Source organism: Peromyscus leucopus, chromosome 11 (genome assembly GCF_004664715.2).
Source record: "Peromyscus leucopus breed LL Stock chromosome 11, UCI_PerLeu_2.1, whole genome shotgun sequence".
Classification (NCBI taxonomy): domain Eukaryota; kingdom Metazoa; phylum Chordata; class Mammalia; order Rodentia; family Cricetidae; genus Peromyscus; species Peromyscus leucopus.
The window spans coordinates 9,583,106-9,601,100 of NC_051072.1; positions in this window are offsets into that span (position 1 = coordinate 9,583,106).

Sequence of the window (17,995 nt, forward strand, 5' to 3'; positions counted from 1 at the left end):
AGCTTTGTGCCTGTTACCGTCCCTGTCATTAGCCCATCCTTAGCTTTGGAATTAGTTACAAGAAGGTTGATAGCCATCAGTTACTGCAAAGGCTGTGTATTGCTTTGATTTTAATGCAGCTATGAAAGGCCAGTGCTTGAAAATGAGTTATAAGCAGCTTAGGGATTTTCTGTAAAGTACTTAAAATCTGTCTCTTTTAAACTTTTTTAAAATAGATTTTTTAAATACAATATATTTATTATTTTTTCCCTTCCACAACTCTTCTAAGACCTCTCTCTATACCTCCTACGCAGCTGACCCTCACCCTTTCTTTTTATCTCTCATTAGGATGCAAACAGGCATATAATAATAATAATAATAATAATAATAATAATAATAATAATAGATAAAAACAAACAAACAAACCACATTAGAAAAACACAAAGAAACAAATATAGAAGAAAAGGAGCCAAAGAAAAAAGCTGAAGATACATGTATAGATGAGGAAACAAAAACATTTGCACACACAGAAATCTCATGAAAGCACAAAACCCAGAAAGCATGATACATATACAAAGAACCTGTAAGATTAAAAATAAATCAATAAAGCCTGACAAAACGTATGAGACAAGGAACCTCAGAAAACACCATTAAGTTAGTTTGGTATTGGCCATCTACTTCTGAGCTTGAAGCCTCGCCTTCTCTTCTATTTGTTTCTTTCTAACCTGGTTTGCTTGTTTTTATTGTACTGTGATTATCATCATTATTATATGCCTGTTTGTATTCTAATGAGAGATAGAAAGAAAGCCTGTTTATATACAAAGTGACATTCTTCTGGAGAAAACTAATTATTCATTTATAAGGGATTATCAAGTGAAGATATACCTTCTGGGCTAGAGAGGTGGGCTTGTGTCCACTTGCAATCTTAGTTCTGGGACTCCTTCATGTCTCGACCTCTTTAGACCATGTGCATGCTGCCACAGTCTCTGTGAGTTTATATGTTCTTTGGCCCTGCTATTCAGAAGGCCTTGTTCTAAAGTGTCCTCTACCTCCTCTGGCTCTTACATTCTTTTCTGCCTCCCTTCCACAGAGTTTCCTGAGCCCTGCAGGGAGAGTGGAATTGGATGGAGACATCTCATTTAGGACTGTGTATTCCAAATTCTCCCTCATTGTCTGGGTGGTGTCCAGCTATGGATCTCTGTATTTTTGCCATCTGCTACAGAAGGAAGATTCTCTGCTGATGGCTAAGCAAGATACTGATCTATGAGTATAGCAGACTGTCTTAGGAGTTATTTAATTGCTATGTTCCTTAAGCAGATGGCAGTATTTGGTTTTCCCTTCAGTCCCTGGCCTATTTAGTCTCTGGTTTGTGGATACCTGAACAGGATTTTGAATGGTGAACCTTAAATTCAATTAGATAGTGGTTGTTTAGTCCCACAAGTTCTGTACCACTATTGTGCTTGCAAATCTTGCAAACTGGTCACTATTGTAGATCAAAGGGTTTGGAGTTGGGTTTGTGTTTACCTTTATCTATTAGCACTATGCAGCGTACCTTCTAGTATACCATGAACACTACTTATTAACAGTGAAGCCTCTAGGTTGGCAGCAATTCAACTTCTCCAAGTTCAATGTGGTTTGTGTAAGTGTATTCAGCAATGGACCCTATCAGTTTGTGGGGAGCAAACCAGAGCTTCAGCTGGGTTGTTTGGAGGTTCCATTGGGTCCCTTTCGGCCAACAACTAGGTTGGATGTAACCCACTGCTTAAACTGTGGTTTCATTTGGTGATGAGCGATGTCCAAGTGGGGACACATCTCCCCTGTCATTTGGTAATTCCGTTTAGACCACTTTCACCTATGCATATGTTTTAGGAAGCTTCTCCTGTGCTAGGTTTCTGTATGACTTCTCAAATGGATCTCAGTTTAGCTGTTTCTCCCTGTCCTCCCTCAGTCTTTCCTCTTCCGTCACCATCCCCAAATGGTTCTCCTCTTCAAGCCCCCACCCTCCATCGCTATCTATTCTATCTTGCCTTCCTGTTGTGATCCCACTCTCCTCCTTAGTCCCTTACTCTCTACATAACCATTCTGCTTATACAGATGATGGCCATCTTACTGAACACCGATCAGCTAACACCCACATGTCAGTGAACACATACCATATTTGTCCTTTTAGTTCTAGGTAACCTCCTGTAAAATCATTTTATTCTATCTATCCCATGGTGGTGCTGATCATCCATCACGCCTTTTGCCTCAGAGAAAGCTGACACACTGGAAGTAGGTGACAGTGTCATTTTGTTCTTTCTTGTTTTGTATTCACTGTGACCCGCTCAGTTGGTTTTCACAATCTCCCAGGTGGTTTTGATGAATTGATAATGACACATAGAGCTCCCTGACCACTTCCTTGCAAAGTGTGAGAGCAGCACACATTTCAGGGGCACACACAGTCCCAATTTCTTTTCTTTTTTTTTTTTTTTTAATTATATATGACATTTTTTTTTTCCATTTTAAGTAAATTTATTTTACAACATCATCTAGCTCAACACAATAGCCACAAATTCCCCCGTTCTCCCACTCTCGCCCCCCTCCCCCTCCTCCCACCCCACCCCCCACTCCCACTTCCCCCAGATCAAGGTCTCCCCTGAGGACCGGGATCGACCTGGCAGACTCAGTCCAGCCAGGACCAGTCCCCCCCTCCCAGACCGAGCCAAGTGTCCCTGCATATGTCCCAGGATTCAAACAGCCAACTCATGCAACAAGCCCAGGACCCGGCACCAACACACGGCTGCCTCCCAAACAGACCAAGCCAAATGACTGTCTCACCCGTTCAGGGGGCCTGATGCAGTTGGGGGCCCCTCAGCCTTTGGTTCATAGATCCTGTGCTTCCATTCGTTTGGCCACTTGTCCCTGCGCTTTATCCAACCCTGGCCTCAACAATTCTCGCTCATATAAACCCTCTTCCTTCTCACTAACTAGACTCCCAGTGCTCCACCAGGGGCCCAGCCATGGATGTCTGCATCCAGATTCCTCAGACCTTCCTTGGATGGGGTCCATGGCACAACTAACAGGGTGTCTGGCCATCCCATCACCGGAGCAGGTCAGTTCCTGCCGTCTCTCGTCCACTGCCAGCAGTCTTTTCTGGCGGTATCCTTGTGGATCTCCGTGGGCCTCCCTAGCTCTCTGCTTCCTCCCCTTCCCATGTGGCCCAATTTCTTATTTGAAACTCTTCCTCAGATGTGTAGCAAAGGACTTCATTGTGATAGGGTAGGAAATGTATTGCTATTTCTATCTTAAGAAAGTCCAAAATAAGTAGACTAGAATAAATTTCTTTAGTTCCTCCAGATAAACACCATGTGATGACATAGGTGTGTCCCACATTTTCAAAGTCAATGGTCAAGTTAATATTTCCATTAAGAATTAGGAGAAAAACTGATCAGTGATTGTAATTTTGTCATTATCTCTTATTTATGGTGACACCATAACATCACATTTGAATTATCAGATAAACTATGTCTTGAATTATTTTATTCCCCTATTAATTCTTGGATATCAAAGTAAGCTGCCATGGTATTTTTAGTAAGCCAGATTGATAGAAACTGCTGAGAAAGGAAATAGGTAGCAGTTTTCTAGATATTCCAAACACAAATCATTTCCATTGGTCATGATGAACTCTAAAATTAGCAAAGCATGTTTAAGGCTAATGCATTTCTATTTCAACAGAAGCTGGAAGAATGTCATGGGCAGTTTGAGAGTTCATGTGTTAAGATTAAACATCCCACTCTTTATTTTTCATTTTCTTTCTTATGAAGTTAGGTCTTCTCACAACCCAAGAGAAATCACTGGTTTGAGAGATGTGAACCAGAATTGCAAGGGGCACTAGCACGGGCTTCAGTGTGAACTATGGAAACCCCGTATTGGAAAAACCAAAATGACAGCATGCGATGAGCATTAATGTTAACCTCTGAAGCCTGTGTGAATGAAGCATTGCAGGGTAAAGAAAATGCCTATATTTGGCAATGTAACAGTAAGTGAACTTAAGCTCTTTAATGTTAGCTTCTCCATAATAATAATTATAACATAAGGATACAGAAGAGAAGAGAACAGGAAGACTTTTAACATCAATACATTATTTGGAAATAAGTGTAAAATATTAACTCTGTAAAGAGTATGTTAATCTTTATTTTAGAAAGTAAATTGTGCTCTTTAAAACGCCAGTTTTTTTGTTTCATATTTCATTTTCAAAAAATTTCTTTTCCTGTGATGTGTGCTGTCTTTTGTAAGCTTACTGGATCACTCAAGGCAAGTTAACAATCAAAGCTAAATTTGCTTCAGGGTATTTGCAGCTAATGTCACTTGAATTTAAATCACAAAGACTTTTCAGAGAGCAAACATTTTCATCTCCTAACATGTAACCTAGGAGATAGAAAATCTTGGCATCCTCAGGGAAACACCTTTTTGTTTTATCAACTTGGCAACTTGCACCTGCTTTCAAATTGACAGGAAGAAGGATTTGAATACCACAGTTTAAAAGCCTGCATATTAAGCTTATTTTAAAAGTGCTACAGAAAGAAAGCCTCATTGCTCAGATAAGGCTATCACAGGCTATTAGCATTCAGCCAATCATGTTGATGAAAATGAAGTCTCTACATCTCCTCATATAGAAGATGTATGGTCAGATCTTCAGTTGGAAAGACAAAACCCATCACAATACATCGCTTAGTGCCCACCTTCTCTAAACAAACAATGGTGCAATGATCAATTGGATTAGCTCACTGATAGAAAATACATTAATGAGAAAGAACTTCTAACATTGTCTATAGGTATGCATTCAAACGTATACTCTGGCATATGTTCCAATATTATTGCTGTGTAACTCTGTATACAAAAGCATGTGCAGGGAATGGATGTGTAGCTCAATAGTATACTAATGGCGAGCATGGAATTTTTTTTTTTAAAGCATGCATTAAAATATCATTGTTTTATATTTTTGGTTGTGAGCCTAGCCGGGCGGTGGTGGCGCATGCCTTTAATCCCAGCACTCCGGAGGCAGAGGCAGGTGGATCTCTGTGAGTTTGAGGCCAGCCTGGTCTCCAAAGTAAGTTCCAGGGGAGGCGCAAAGCTACACAGAGAAACCCTGTCTCGAAAAACCAAGAAAATAAAAATAAAACAAACAAACAAACAAACAAAAAAAAAAACCCACTGTTTTAGTTAGGGTTTCTGTGCTATGATAAAATAGCATGACCAAAACCAAACCAGAGAGTAAAGTATGTATATCATCTTATGACTTTTAGGACACACTTCATCACTAAGGAATGTCAAGGCAGGAATCAGGAGACAAGAACTGAAGCAGAAGCACTGTGGTCCTTGCTGGCTAACTGGCTTGTTCACCATAGCTTCCTCAGTTTGCTATTTTTTTTTTTTTTTTTAAAATCCCATCCAGGACCCCTTGCCAAAGGAAAGCAGTATTCCCAGTAGGCTGGATGCATATCCATCATTAATCTAGAAAATGCTGATAGGATTGCCCTCAGGCCAGTTTGATAGGGATTTTCTTAATGAGGGTCTCTCTTCTCAAACAGTTTTGGTTTGTGTCAAGATGACACAACACTAGCAGATACAGCGATAAATAAATATGATACCTGCATGAGACACTTACCTCGAAACTTTCAAATTATTATTCCAATTACTACTCTTGAAGGGTTCACAACGCGGTTCCATTTACGGGGCGGACGCTTCCGTCCACCCACTTCCGCATCAAGAGCGTCCCGTAGCTAGGATACTGGTGGGCCCGGATGTCCCGGGCCAAGGGGTCTCGCGTGATCAGAGTCCCGTGACGTTGCATGGTGATGCAAGCGCGCGGCACCACTATGTGCCCTACGTACACACGTAGAGTAGTGACGTGACCTGGCCACGCCCCCAGCCGGTTTTAAAAGCACGGCGCCATATTCCCCAGCCCCCTTCTCCACGCACGTGTCTCTCCCACAGGCCTGCGCACTTTCTATCCTCTGTTTCTAATAAACTCTATAAGCGGATTCTGTCGTGTTTCGTGACGTTCCTTGCAGGGTAAGAACACAACGCAGCCAGAAAACTAACAACTCTACCGTATAATCTATCTGTTGAGTCATTCTATCACTTCCATTGTTTTTAAAATTACCACTATATGGAATTGGATAAAATAAAATAAACGTTCTTTAATATTGCGTAAAAGGGAGAGGTAAATATGAAAGCATAGAAGCATTTTAAAACAAATTAAAAGTACTGCTAAAACTAGCAAAATGCAAAATACAAGAGGAGGTAAGAAGATTATTTTTAAATGACAGTGAATCAGGGTCACATTTTTCTTGGTCCTCTAGTACTGTACTCTGCCATGGTGTGTGTATGTATGTTTATACATGTACTTAGGGGAACAATTTGAGTTTCAAATAGTTTGTTTAAGCTACAGTTCAAGCCCATCATACTGTAAGTCTACTATGAGTCAGTTGTTTTTCAGGGTTTCATTCATGTTAGAAAGTTTCCATTGGTTACACTCAGGGATCCTCTTCTGGCCACACTTAAATTTGTGATATTTGGCTGAGCAACGTGTTTCTTGTTACAGGAATTTAAGTACATTATATTATCGCTAACATCCAAGCCAATGGATATCTCTGGAGGTTACTAGAAAGTAAAAGAAAAAAAATAGTGTACTTATCTTCACTTATACCTTCACTGAAGTGGGGGGATGGGGGAACTGGCTCCCTACCTACCATTCTTAGTGCTTGCAAATCCCATCCAGCAGGAATGATCTGCCCCACAGCTAGGAGTGGATTTGGAAGTTGATTGGCCCACTGTGCTTGCGACACAATATTCTCAGTCTCACCGTCAGTAACCATACAAGGCAGGGATAAAGATCAGAGTCTCAGTGGCATGTTCACCGTGAGCTCAGGACTCTTCATCTCTATGTATAATTGGTTCATGTAGTCTTCTACTCAATCCACAGAGGGACCAGTATGCACTTCCTATCCCAACATTCCTGCTACCTGAACTGTTCACAGTGTCCATTCTTCATCCCATTCTTGACTGGCTCTAGTTTCCACCTCCACTTAGACATTCTAGCTTGGTGATCTCAGGCTGCTTGAATTTCAGTTGTTGCTTGTTTTCAGGTCCAGTCAATCTCAGTCTTAACTATACTCTTATGGTTATGTCTGGTAATAACACTCATATGTTCAAAGCAAAAAGATGAAGCTATTTCAAAAAAGCCCCCATCAAGCCTTTGGAGATTACTGTCACACCGAATACCTGTTTAAATATTGAAAGAAGTGTGGGCTTGCCTTGTGTCTGGGACATTTTGTGAGTACCAGGATTCATTGGTCTACTCTATAAGTATGTATTCCAATTCTTGACAAGGGCAAAGGGGTGTGAAATATCACAAAATCCCAGCTTCTTTTTCCTGAATAAACTTCCTATTTCTTCATAGTTTCCAGACGTGCCCATGCATAATTTGTAATTTCTGAGGTTCTTTTATTTTTCTCTCTTCCCTTGACTCTGTTTACTCATGGTGTTACACAGAAGCACATGCAAATCCACCAGTTGGCCCAGTAACCTTTAATCTACAGTTGGATCTTATTCAGCAGTTGCGAAGAAAGAAATTGTGCTGTTTTCAAGAAAATTGGTGGAACTGGCAATTACTATGTTAAGTATAATTCACATGCTTTCTTTCATACATAAATTGTAGAGAAGGTAAAACAAGAACAAAAACATCACTAGGAGATATATTCTAGTAGGTACTTTGTCAAATATTACACCTGACACTCGTGAGCTTTTTAATGAGCAAGTATTATGGCATTTTTATCACACATTCTATCACAGAATATTATGAACTGTATGAGCTACATAGTATCCAAACATATTGACATAAGATGTCCTTACAACATTTATAATAAAGCATGGCTAATATTAGGAGTAAAGCCTACTGAATCTTTTCATTGTGGCTATTTTGATGCTTATTTATTTATTTATTTATTTATTTATTTATTTACTTATTTATTTACTTATTTATTTATTTTTATTTGCTTCTGAATAGTCCTTAGTTTTTCTAAGTATCAGAGCAATTACAATTTGTAGTCCAAAATGCTTGATTAACATATATTATCCACAGCAGGAAGGCTTGCGGTCATGTATTTTCAATTATCTCATAGTAAAACACACATCATGATTGAATTCAACGTAGGTAGAAACATGCTCCACTCAAGGCTAGAAAAGGTCTTCTCACTGCCAAGGCAAAGCTTCTACTGACATTAAGGCTCTTCAAGGCAAGAACTGTTTTTCTTCTTTCACTGGCATACACCAAAGAAACCAAAATATCGAGGAAATTAGTATTGATCCTTTGCATCATAGTCATTATTGGAGGTAGAAACAGGTTAAGAGCATCTCCCAACAGGAAGCAGTAAAAAACTTAGAGAACAGAGAAACATTGGTGCTTTGCTTTGGAGAAAGACTACCTCATCTTTCCCCCATCTCTCCCTCTGTTCTAAACTCTATAAACTCTAGAGAAATATGAATAAATTTTCCATTTGTAATCAGATGTCAGTCAGTCCTGTAATTTTGAGATAATGATGGCCTTAGATGACTTACCTTAACAGCAACTACCTGAGAAAAGTTTTCAGCTATAATTTGTTCCATTATTGCAGCCATACAAAGCAATCTTTGTATGCTAAGAATACTTTTGGAGTACATACTACTAAGGAAAATGCAACAATGCATTTCAGTTTTTGCTCATTGCTCCAAGTAACATTCCATAAAATATTAAAAGTTCCAATAGGCTACATCAAACAATTTGGCAGCTTCAGGAAGAAGAGAATCTTTGTTTTGTTTTGTTTTTTAATTCAATACCATATCTCTAGTATTTCATTTTCATCATTTTAATAGAAATCTTTATAAAATACTGAAAGCAATTATGGTAAACAATTAAAGATATCATAAAGTATTTAATATGCATCTGGCATGGAGTTTTTAATTTTATGGAAATTATCTAATGTAATTCTTAGGAAACCCTGTGAGCAGTTAATATTATTCTTCTTCAGAGATAAAAGATCAGACTGTGATTTATTACCTATCATTACCACTTGAATCAATTCTGCCTCAACATTCCACAAAGAAAGCCACCTTGGCCAAAATTATAAATTGCCACCACTTGGAAAATCTAGGGAACACTTTTAATTTACTTCTTGCTCAGTTTTAAATTTAAAGTTAATCACACAATCTACCAAAAACAGTTGCCTTCCTTACTTGCAAACAGTATCAGAATTATTACAGTCTCTTATTTATTCAGAAACTCTCATCATTCTCCAGCCATTTACCCTCAAAACACTCAAAAGTTGATCTGGAAACTCCATTTGCCACCTATCAGTATTCATCATTCTGGACATTTCAATTTCTCCCCCTTTGTATTATTGAGGTGCTAGGAATGTGAAAACTAAATACCTAGCACAGGACATTTTCTTCAATCTAGACACATTTCTCATTCACAATTCATCATTTTACTTAAATAACAAATCAGCATTTTAAAATTAATACATACCAATTCTTACTATAGCTTTTCCATACTTAATTTGCCTCCTTTGAATTTGCTTTTTTAATGTAGAGGTCCCAAGTTTACACAAATTAATATGCAAAGATTGTCACACAGAATTTAGATTCTTCCCTTGATCATTTCTAGAATATTTGTGCTTCTCTTGACTTCTCTATCTATTTAACATGCATAGACTCTATTAAGCAATTTTTTAGGATTACCTGGAAAATATCCTAGTGCACATTATTTCTAGCTATCACTCATAAACATCTCCATATACCACTACAACATTTCATTTGTCTCCTTGCTTTGGTTTTTCATCTCCAAGTTTGATCTAGTAGATGTTGTCACCTTTTATTTACACATGTGGTAACATTCCTGTGTTATTTTGTTTTTGCCCATTCAGAAGACACATGCACCACTCCCTGAGTGTCACATGAACAGTCTTTATGGTGATGTTTTTATTTTCTTTTACACATACATGAATTTTAATTATTTTAATATGTTTTTAAGTAGCATACTTCTTATTACTCAATAAAAACTTCATGTCACTACAGAATCCTTAGAAGAGGTGGAGAAAAATTATATCATCAAACAATACTTTGAAATAAGTAAAGGATTCTGCTAAATCTTGCCACTTTTAGAAAATGCACCTTTAATCCTCACAGTGTTAGTAACCCAGGAGTCATCGTGCCCCAGATCTTTTCTCTCACCCTCTACCAAAATTTCCTTAGGGGAATTCTCAATATTATACATGAAAGTTGAATGTATGAGTGTACGAGTGTGCATGTGTGTATGTGTGCAGGTGCATGAGGGTATGTGCATGTGTGAATGTCCGTGTGTGTGTGTGTGTGTGTGTGTGTGTGTGTGTGTGTGTGTGTGTATGTTGTGTGGCATGTAGGTATATGTGAGTGTGTATGCATTTATGTATGTTTGTATACACACATCATTGGTAAGCAGAACAGGGTCTCTGCCCTTATGCTTGATCATATAATTTATAAAAGAGAAGGGCACCTTTGGCTCTCTCTGTGGATATATTGCATGACCACTATTTCTCAACATTTACCTATAAATTTTTAATCCAAAACTAAGGAACCATAATTCTTTAAAAAATAAAATATATTTCTAGTTATTTGACATGAGCTCTCAAAAAGGTAGCTTAAATAGCCTCAACACTGGTGCCATATTATGTTTGATTGCTCAAACATCTCAAACTCTCAAAATTTAAGGCACAATCACAAACATTAATACATATTACATTACAGACCATCATCATTATTTGCAAATTTGTCCCGAGAAGCCATCTGCAGCAATGGTGAGTTTTTTGGAAAAGTTATTCAATAATCTTACCACTTATTTTCTTCATTTTTAAAATATTCTGAATCATTGTACCTAAATTATTGAAGGAGAGTTAGTTGAGCTAATAAATGGACTCTCCTGTATGTACAGGCACAGAATGCAAATGTGTTAGAGAGAGAAAAATGAAATAAAGATATAAATCATAAATTATTTTCTACACATCAGTTATTTTTAAACATAACTCATTGATTTATATTGTAAGAAGGATGGGAGGTGGTCATATATAATATTACATACATTTAATAATATATTAGATAATTCTAATGTATTATTCCAGTATTATTCTAATGAGAATAATCACTTATCTGCACTACGCAGCTTAATATTATATATTCTTATAAGTATTTGAATGTTGGGAGAATACAAAAAAATTGACAGTCAACAAAAATACTATATAAATATTTTTTTACAGATCAGGCTTTTATACTGCAGGAAAAATACAGGTTATTCCAGGTTTAACAACGATGTTAATGCCACCATCAATCTAGAGAAGGGAAGTCTGATTCACATTAACCTAAACCTCTGAAAGATGAATAAAAATCTCAGCCTTCTAGCTAAATTCATAGATATTTGTTCCATTTGACTCAAAAATAAAAATACTGCTGGACATACGTTTTTTAAAAGAGATGCATCTAATTTGGTGGTATTCTTACAGTGTTTTGAAATGCATCTTAACAAACATTTCTTTTATATAATTTTTATTGTATAATTAATTTAATTTTACATATCAGCCACAGATTCCCCTCTCCTTCCTCCTCCCACTCTCCAGCCCTCCCCTCAATCCACCACCCATTCCCACCTCCTCCAAGGCAAGGTCTCCCCTGTGGAGTCAGCCAGCCTGGTAGATTCAGAGGAGGCAGGTCCTGTCCCCTCCTCCCTACACCAAGGCTGAGCAAAATGTCTCAGCATAGGCCCTAGGTTCCAAAAAGCCAGCTCAGGTCAGTCCCACTGCCTGGGGGCCTCCTAAATAGTTCAAGCTAATCAACTGTCTCACTTATCTTAAAGAGGACCCTAAGAAAGACACAGGGATTGCCCAATGACAGAGAAATGGATGAGATTTACATGAGCAAACTGGATGTGGGGGGGGTAATGGAAGGCAAGGGTCGAGGGAAAGAGCGCTTAGGGGAGCAGGAGATCCCAGCTGAATAGGGAACAGAGTGGGAGAACAAGGAAGGAGATCCCAAGATAGGTGAGGACCACATGGGAATAGGAAGAAGCAGAGTGCTAGAGAGGTCCCCAGAAATCCACAGATAACTCTATAATAGACTACTGGCAATGGTCGAGAGAAAACCCGAGCTGACCTACTCTGGTGATCTGATGGCCGAACAAACATTTCTTACTGAGTTTTGCACAATTATTTTCATGTAAGGACTTAACCGGCAGCAGTTACGATGTGCTGACATATATTTGTCTATGCATTTGAAACTAAATGAAATTAAGTGAGCTCTATGCACATAGCATGAATTCCCTAAAATTTGCTTGTGTATATTGGATGATTTTAAAATCAAAGTGGTGGCAAGAACTGTTCATTATCTAAAAATCAAAGTAGAATGACAGAATGCTGAGGTTGGGTGATTTCCAGACTGTTGTACATTGCTCAGAGTGGCAAATGTAGCTGACCTTACAACGGAAGCCCGAGGCTCTGTAAAACATGCAGCTCTACTCTACAACCTTCATCTGAAAAGCAGCCAGTAGAAAGACTGAAAAGACGTCAAATAAATTCATTGTATTTCTACTGCGTTTGAGGGAGATGTAGTAGCACTTCACAGGAAAGCACTATAATCTTTGGAGTATATCTATCTTTATTTCTTCCAGAATTTTAAAATTAATGACACCTTCATAAGAAAATAAATGAGTGCCCTTTCTGGTGCACACCTAACAATTTAGAAGCTCCAATGTATAGATATTTTTACTCATTAATAATAGTTTTAATTCAGAAAATATCAAAGGACATAACTTAATACATATAAACATATCACTGTATGTCTACCTATATATCTATCTACCTGTATGGCAATCTGCCTGTATATTTATTTCTGTGTTAAATTCTGCTGTAAGGAATGATAAATTTTGGCAGCCTATATGAAGTTCTGAAAAAAAATCACACTTCTTAAATATGTATCAAATTGGTGTGTGTGTGTGTGTGTGTGTGTGTGTGTGTGTGTGTTGGTACATGAACACAGGGGTCAAATTGTGGAAGTCGTTTTTCACTTACACAAGTTCTTAGTAACACATGCATGTTTTGGGATTGCTAAATCTGACAAATTTAATGTCACAAATCTAAGATGTACAGATGATCATCCATCCAGAGCCTAATGACACATCCCTAAATTGGACAAATACACTTACCTAGCCTACATCCCTCAAATATCACCCAATTAAACCAAGTATCTACCAGAACTTTCAAAAGCCCTTAAGTCCCTCTGGATTATAACAAATTAATTAAGTTTTATATTAGATCTGAATTACCTATTACTCATAACTCATAAATTGAAGCCCCTTTAAAAAATGTGTTAGTATCTGCGACAAGTAGAAGGGTTCAACAAACTTATCAACATCTGGAGTGGTCAGCAGAGAAGATACCTAGCAGTTTCTAACTTGGACAACTCACATTAAAGAACCATTTTCCACTCTCTTTGTCAAATAGTATTTCATATGAATAATTTTACTATTTTACTTAAGTATTTATATTTTCCAATATTTATACACAAACATATGTATGCACAACATAAACTATGATGCCACTATCTCATTTTTCTTATGTATTATGTTTGTAGTGTTGATGTTTAAGAATATATACAGATTTTCTAACTTATGTGAGTGGATATCAGCCATGTAAATAAATAGCATAAATAAATTCAATTATGATTTAAATGATTTAACATGTGCACTATATAATGAAAGAGACTCATAAAGTTAAATGCTGTATTCCCAGACTGTCAAAAGTCAAATTATTCTCAACTTTAGTCATTAATTTTTACAATACAAATAACAATTTGTTTTAAGTATTTCTCCTAATAAAAAATTTATAGTTTAATTGTGCATAAAGGAAACAATACTTACGTGATAAAGAAACTAGGTTATTGATGATTTTATAGTCGGATATGAGACTGTCAGCTACAAAAATAGAAATATATTAATATGTTGACATGAACTTGATTTTACAAAAATTAAGCTTACTGGTTCTTCAAATTACAAATTAAAATATACATTTAATTTGGAAAAGATTTTCTTTCAGTATGAAACTACATTGAGTAATGGCTTTGAATTACTTCAATAGACCAATATTTAGTTTTTCAAATATTCATCCTGAAGAAACTGAAATGAATGAAATGATCTGGCTATTAATTTGCCTAAGGAAAAACTGTTAGTTGTATTATTTTTATAAGCAAGTTAATCTATTCTGCATATATATATATATCCAAGAACAATTTCAAAATGAAGTTTATGTTTTATGCCTCAGGCTCCTGTAAAAGCAATGAATGCTCTGGTTGTTTTATGAAAAAAAGATTTAAGACATAAGGAGCTGCAGGCCAGCTAAAACCTATATTTAAATGTTTTGAATATTCTCATATAAGTTCAACCTTACTGGTTACAGGGAGTGAAAAAGCAAAAGAAAACCACAGAATAGTAATAGCTTTAATAGAAAAACAAAAACAAAACAATGAAATAAATCTTGCTATCTGAGGCAGAGAGAAGGCTATATAACTATTCCCTCGTCTCAAGACAGATTCTTTACAAAGTGAAAGATATTATAGTGCTTTATCATTGTACTAAAAAGCCAAAGCAAATGATTTAAAATACCAAATTAAAGTGATGCTACTATTATAAATTCTTAACAGTAACACAGAAAACTACTTGAGGTCCCGTGTAGCTACTCCATTGTTTTTCAGGTGTTCTTCACCTACAATTATTTTCTATAGTTAAGTTCCAGAAACACATTTAATAGTCATATGTGGTTCTCTATTACTTCTTCCTTCCACTTTAGAAATGAAGGGCCACTAATTCCTACTCAGAAACTATAAACTTCTGAGACCTGAGAAAGAGTTGAGTATGACTCCAGTTAAATCATAAAACTTAGTTCCACAAATTAAAACGTTATATAAACATTTGCAGATGTGCCTACATGTGTTTTCAAAGATTAAATGGGGGAGGGTTCTTTGAGTTTCAGTTGAAGTCTGAGTACACAAAATGAGTATCACTGAATTATACTTCTTAAGTCCTACTTTTTGTAGAATGTACAATAAAATATTTTGAAGTTAACTCAAATACTTAATTCTGCCAATGTTATCCTCAGCTATACCATTAACAGACGACTCATGTTAGGTTTTAATGAGTGAATGTTTAAGAGCATCCACGAGACAGGTTTTACAAACATGGAAGTTGACGTGTGATGAGTTTAAAGGTTGTTCAAAGTTGCTGCTTAGGTGCACGTGACATTTATGAAACATTCCTCTGTTCTGTTCAGATATGCTTTTCATGTGAAGCATGCTCCTCAGTGACCTGCATGTTTACTCGGCTCTCCAACATGCCCGTGTGTCACTTCCGCAAACCACTAGTCTCTGCATGCTTCCTCTTCCACTTTATTCTCTATGATTCCCATGTCAAATGTGTTGACTTTCTTTTCCATCTATATAGTACAGTGACATTTCAGAGATGTGCTGTTAGTTCAATTCTCCAACATAATTACTCTTTTATCATGTGTGCCATTCCTTATGGTGTGAACATCCTTGTCAGCTGGCAGCTCATGGTGAATTTTTCAGGGACATGGAGTTCAGAAACACACAATGTCTGTGTGTTCATAGCAGCTAGTTGTAACTAGTTATATTGCATATGTATGGGGTTCTTCATTTTTTGTGATTTGACTGCTTTCATTTTCCAGTAAAATAACACTTTGTTAAGTCTATAGTAGATACGCATTCATTGGATGGAAATATTGGAAGCTAAGTTTGGTGCATGTTTTTTTTTTTAATGTCAGTAAGAGCCGGGCAGTGGTGGCACATGCCTTTAATCCCAGCATTCGGGAGGCAGAGGCAGGCGGATCTTTGTGAGCTCGAGGCCAGCCTGGTCTACAGAGCGAGATGCAGGAAAGGTGCAAATCTACACAGAGAAACCTTGTCTTGAAAAACAAAACAAAACAAACAAACAAAAAAGGACCATTAAGAAACAGCTTTTTACTATAGGTTTCCTATAGGTTTGCTGGACTTAATTTAAATGGTGTCCCATGATTCCTGACTTATAGTTACTTACACAAAAACAACTTTGGGTACTTCTGTGAAAGAGTTTTGAAGGGGAAATAACGGATTACTGTTACTAGTCAAATGACATTAAAATTTGGCGACTACCTTTGATTATTGGGGAGGCTCAAATAAATTAATGGAGCACACAAAAGCAAAGATAAAATGTGTAAGAAGGTGATAAACGATTGATTTAAATTAGAGGTACTCAGGAAATGCAAATTCATTTTATCTCTTGAGAAGGATCTCTTTATTAATGTTCGTAAAGTAACAGGCTTGGTGCTAAAATGGAATAAATCTGAATTTGGTCAACCAGTTGAAGAAGCCTCAAAACAGATTCCCCCAAGTCACTATCACAAATATGGGGTAACTTACATTGCCCTTCAGACCTACTCAAGTGGAGGACAGTAAATAAGTGTTATTTTGGATGCCCAGCTTCTGTAATGGGTTTCAGCAGTAATTGAAAAGCAATGTAAGTGGGTGTAGAGACAAGGTGGTTGAACAAAAGGATTCACTGAGAAGTACATACTTCGGTCATATGCCATACAACCTTTTAGCAGTAGCAGGACATAAACCAAGCTCCCTTGATATTGAGATATATCATGGTCAACCCCAGATGTTAACTTATGAAATTGAAAATCACCAAAATAATGACTCTAGCCATGCCTGTGATGGACTATCTTGATTAAGTTAGATACGGTAGGAACATCCATGCACTGCGTGTAGCGTGGTTCACTGGGATGGGCTCCTGGGATATATAAACAGGGCCAAGGGAATGAATTACCACTATTGAGAATACAGTGTGACTGTCCAACCAAAGCTTCTGGAATTTGCAAATTTCAAAATGATAGGTGAAAAACCTGGAACTGGGAGCCAAAATCTCACATTTCTTTCAAAATTGCATTTAGAGAGAGATTTTAATATATTAGCAGAAAAGTGCATAAGTCAGTAGGTAAGAGTTAGGCCATTTCTGAATAGGTGTAGAAATGAGTTTTCTGGATTATAGGACAACAAATGCTGCTTTATTACCAGGAAAATATATTATGTAGTCAATAAATAATTTTACTCATTTATTTTTACTGCTGTTGAAGATCAAACACAGGGCTTTAGGAATCTTAGGAAAATAGTCTAACTTTGAGTTCCTCTCCTCAGTTTAGTTTTACTATATTAGAAAAATATTTTAAGCTCCAATCTTTCTGTCTTTGGAAATGTAACTTATCTGTCTTCATGGCTTATTTGAGCAACTTACAATGCATTCAACCCAAAGTGTACAGGCAGAATCACCAGTAAATGAGAATAAAAAATATAGGGCATTGTCCATGAGTGAAACTGAAACAATTACCTTAAATCATGGGCATGGAAAAGTGTTCATCAGATAGACTGATATTTTAAATTGCTTTACTTGTATCAATATTTAGATTACAAATAATTCACTTGTGTTTTTTTGCAAACAGATATAGAAAAACAAAGAGTGGCTCAAACAAAAAATACAAATGTATAATGACAATGGAAAGAAGTGCATATCCTTTAAAATATGTCACCCATTGTGTATCTGTGGTTATTTTTACTGAATGAAAATTTTATATTCTGATTTAGAATGCTAAAGTCGTAATACAACCATGAAAAAATTTCATGCTAAATTATAATCCAGTTATTTTTCAAAACAATAAATTCATCATGGATATGGTGGTAAAGCTATCATGAAACCAAAAATTCCAATAATTTTACTCTGTAATAGTTTAGCCACTTGAAATATTTGTTTATAAACTTATTTTGTGAAAGATTAACAAGAAGCTACTGGGGTTTCTATGCAGGCTATGCGGCAAAGAGATTTTTAAAAAGAATTATTAGACTTAGTTCGTATCTTCAGTTTTGTTACAAT